Source organism: Amblyomma mixtum, chromosome 8, assembly GCF_055824585.1.
Source record: "Amblyomma mixtum isolate Tamu chromosome 8, ASM5582458v1, whole genome shotgun sequence".
In the NCBI taxonomy this organism is placed as follows: Eukaryota; Metazoa; Arthropoda; class Arachnida; order Ixodida; family Ixodidae; genus Amblyomma; species Amblyomma mixtum.
The window spans coordinates 67,885,544-67,890,158 of NC_143019.1; the positions used below are offsets into that span (position 1 = coordinate 67,885,544).

General features: G+C 49.4%; 1 long non-coding RNA gene across 1 annotated transcript; it reads right to left on the minus strand.

Annotated features, from left to right (window-relative positions):
* Positions 1–337: 337 nt before the first annotated feature.
* Positions 338–2,192, minus strand: LOC149332840 (uncharacterized). Its single transcript, XR_016284904.1, has 2 exons — positions 1,762–2,192; positions 338–979 (listed from the first exon to the last, which is right to left on the minus strand). It is a non-coding gene; the product is annotated as an uncharacterized LOC149332840 (long non-coding RNA).
* Between the last annotated feature and the right edge of the window lie 2,423 nt (positions 2,193–4,615).

Sequence of the window (4,615 nt, forward strand, 5' to 3'; positions counted from 1 at the left end):
ATAGGCGTGCGCTCATTTATAAAGAAAGGAAGAGCCTGCTGTGAAATAACTAGGGGCCTGGTCAGCTGCGGTGCACTCTTTAGAGAAGTAAGATTGACAAAGTACTCTAGGTGAGTGAATAACTGATAGAAAACGCGAGAATTCTGCAGTGCAGTTGTTTCGCTTCGCTGTCTTCGGCTTCAGCGGCGTGCGTTACGTGAATTCGGGATGATGGAGGCAACAGCAACTCGATCGTCACCTTCATGCAAACTGTGTAATGGTGCCTATTGCAGCGTTCTACAATTACTGCTCCCATGGGGAGTTTATTGTTTGCTGATAATTCAAGAATGAGGCAAAATTTAGTCGGCAACCAAAAGACAAATTTCGGTTTATTGGTCATGGGCATGGAAAGGCGCTATAAATAAATGTAAGACAATACAATATACATACAGTAAACAGAACTAATGAAGCATCAAGGTAACAAAATTGAACTGCCAGGTAGTAACCACAGATTTGTAAAACAAACATACCCTTTAAATATGAAAACATAAATTGTACTCATGGTCACACTTAAGACTTAGACCATGTCACATACAGTAGAACAGGTCACTGCAACAAACATCAAGGAAACGAAGGCAGTCATGGTTCGCAGTCCAAAATAACACAAAACTTTTAGCAACATACGGTTAAGCACAAAACATATATGATGAAAAACAATTGGAATCGACTAGAATGAGGAACTTGGTTACTTCCCATAATATGGCACTGCGAGAACAAATCAAAGCAATAAACACTCCACATACAAACAAGCACATGCTCCTCTCTTGTTTTGGAACACTGTGGTGTGGACAGGTACGATGGGCAATCCTTGAATATTGAAGGCACAGCGCTAGGGTCCAGTCGTGGCACCGGCAAAGTGGTCTCGATAACCTTTCCAGTCCTTGGGTCATGATAGCCGTTTTTTTTTAATAAAGCTCTCATGGAAGTGCAGCGCACAGACCTGCAAAAGCGAAAACAGGGGACTGTACCACAAAAATATATCAATGTGTCTCCGAAAGACATTAATTATGTATACGTGCTCAAGGTAGTTTTTTTTTGGTATTGGCAGATTCTTTCCTGATGCAAGCACAAGCTGAACGAACTTTTCGCAGAAAACACATGGTATTTGGTGTTTAACGTCCCAAAGCAGCTCAGGCTATGAGAGACGCCGTAGTGGAGGACTCCGGATAATTTCGACCATCTACGGTTCTTTAACGTGCACGCGTCTGTCGACACTCCTGCCGACGCGTCTGTCGACACTCCTGCCGACGCGTCTGTCGACACGGCTGCCGACGCGTCTGTCGATACTCCTGCCGACGTATCTGTCGACACTCCTGCCGACGCGTCTGTCGACACGGCTGCCGACGCGTCTGTCGACATTCCTGCCGACGCATCTGTCGACACGGCTGCCGGCGCGTCTGCCGACGCGTCTGTCGACATTCCTGCCGACGCATCTGTCGACGCGTCTGTCGACATTCCTGATTCCTGCCGACGCGTCTGTCGACACGGCTGCCGACGCGTCTGCTAACGACAGTATGAGGCATTAAAGGCTTTCGCCTTAATATGAACACGAAAGAATTTCGCTTGTCAGCCGTAGGAAGCATTCTGAGAGTCGCCTCGTCCTTCTATGCGGCACAACGAATTCTAGGCCTAACGCTCAATATGCTCGCACTGACAATGAACTTTGCGAAGCGTGAAAGCGGGCATGACGGTACACAGCAAGCTAATTAAAGCAGTTCTTACCCTTGAAGAAGCTGTAACTTGGTAATCCTTGCGTGGTATTGCACGCAGCCACTTGTTCCGCTGGGCATCGTCCTTCGGAAATGAGCAGACTTGAATTTTCGAGTCTTCGTCGTAGTTTCCCCGGCATTTCGGCACACAGCACTTGTAAGGCATGCGGATAGCCGCACTTCACTCCTTCACAACCACCACGCGCGCCGATCATGCGCAGGAACGCGCACACAGTGCAGAAACACAGAACAACACCAGAACGATGCACGCAACGGCAGGCTTCCTGCCGCTGGTCCGCGCGCGCCGACTGCGGGGTTCGTCGGTTCGTTTCGTGCGCGCGCGCCTCCCGACCCTCGAAGAGGCGATCGCCTACCGGAAATGACGTTGCTCACGTGACATTTGGGAGCGCGCAGGCCTGAAGTCTTTCTAGGAGGTATTGCCTGAGCCCGGTTTAAAGAACCTCGGGCTAAAAGGTTGGCGGCCTCGTTTCCGGGATTCCCGGAGCGCGCAGGCACCCATATCAGCTCCACTTGGCGGGGCGGGGGTGCATCGGGCGAGTCCAGTATGCCAAAAGCAGGGACATGAACTCGGCCTCGAGCGAAATTTAGAATCGCAGTTTTAGAGTCAGTTAAAATATACCGGGCTTCCGTGCGGGTTATAGCAAGTGCAATGGCGGCTTCCTCTGCAGCCTCTGGGGACGTATCTGGAGGGAGAGGTAGTGTGAGGAGGGTGGATGAAGAGGAGTCCACCGCAGCTGCTGTCGCTTCACCACCCGTGCAGGCAGCGTCCACCCATACGGCGTCCTGCTGGGGGCCGTACGCTCGATGGAGTGCCTTCGCACGGGCTCTGCGGCGCTGCTCATGGTGGGACGGGTGCATATTCCTCGGGAGTGGCCTGATGAGAAGCTCTCGGTGAAGGGATCGTGGGATGGCGAGAAGGGTTGGGTCGTTGGCCGGTATTTTGATTCCCAGGGAGTCCAGGATATACCGACCTGTGGAAGGAGCATCCCATGCAGAGGAGGTCCAGCGTTTCCTTAGCCACGGACCCAAGTTCGCCGTGGAACCGAGGAGGACAGCGCCGGAAGTGCTGCGCTGGCTGAACATGGTCAGGCCAGCGCCCTCTGGACTATCAGGCAAAGTTTCTCGCCTCGCCCCAGCGGCGGAAGCGGATCGATGTACCGCGGACGGAGTGGACCTGGTCACGCGTTGTAGCGCCGAGAGGCACAGGTTCCCAATCAAGAAGACTGTCTCATTGTTAATGAGGAAAAAAAATTCAGGGGGGCACTTTGTTGACCTAAAGTGCGGTGAGGCGAAAGCCATAAGCGCGGTCTTGCTGCTTGTGTCACTGATGTTTGGTTACGATGCCAAGCTTCGCCTCTGAGTGAAACGCGACAGCGTCTTGCAACGCTGCCAGGGAGTCCACAGAACGCCATCGCCCGTTCAGCTGTATGCATTGCTCGTCGGTAAATTGGTTTTTAAGGAAAGGAAATGTATCTGTCCCGCATACCTGGGTGGACACCTAAACCTAAACCATCGAGCTGGCATGGCAGAGAAAAAATAACCATGAAAAAAAAAGCTGGCATGGCAGAGTGGTTAGCATGCTCGTCTCGCACTTCGGAGACCGGGGTTCGATTCCCGAACTCAACCAATTTCCTACTCGGTTTTATTTATTTATCTGACCTGACCAGAAGGGTTAATTGGCTAATTGGGTAATTAAGCAATTAACTAAACTCACTCGCACTTACTTGGAGCGTCACTATACGATCCTTTATATTGGTTGCATGGTTACTAGCATGGTTTGAAATTAGCGCACTGTGACGTCACGACCGTTTCGACCAATTGAAAAGCTTGGCATTTCTGTCGACATATCTTGCTTACAACGATGAGGCATTAAAGGCTTCCGCCTTAAAATTTGTCATTGCTAACCGCCGACAAGGAGGGAGGGTTTGCCGTCCTTTCGAGACGCGTGTTTGTGTCAAAGGCAGCGGAAGCAGCTGAAGCAAATTTTGTAAAATGCAGAACATCCGAATAAAAACTGAGAATTAATGCAAAGAACTTATGTCAACGACTGAATTTAGAGAACCTTTCACGTACAATACAAGGAAAAAAGACTGGATGTCTGGAAATGTTTTTTACCGCGAAGACGCACAAGCCTGAACTTTTTTTTGCGTGTGATTGTGTCTGAAAAGGTGACCTGGCAAAAAGAAGTCGCCAAGTTTCTACAAAGCAACCTCAAGCGACTTTCAGTCAATGAGCCCTTTCTCGCAAAATGCACCAATGAAGTTGTCAGATTCCTGCACGAGAACAGAACAAAGTCGTTCAATGTCTTCTGCATTCATATAAAGGACCTGTTTTATTCCGTTCCTCAGGATTCCCTCACAGAATGCGTTCATGACGCGATCGATAGACACGGTGGGGTGGCCTTCTAAATTGAGTGTGGCGTATCTGCGGACGACTTCATTGAGTTCCTGTGCGCTTACCTAAAATCAACAGTAACTGAGTGGAACGGTTCGAGATTCATACAGAAGCAAAGCATATGTATAGGCTCATGCACTGCCCCCATTTTGAGCGACCTTTTCCTGGCTATGCATAACAGATCCTTGAAGGACAAGCTCGTGTCTTCAGGCATACTCAAAATTTTCCGGTACGTTGATGACTTCTTGGTTCTCTTAGATTGCGACACTGAAGCATTTAAAACAGAAGCAACTCAAGTCCTCCAGGTGTTTTCTAATACTCTGGCACCTCTTGAAGTTACCCATGAATTCCCAGAGCAAAACGCTATGCGGTTTCTAGAGTTAAAGGTTTTTTTTTGGGAGAAACACGTGTACTGGTTACTTGAACCAAGAGCCAATAAGCCTATCTTACCC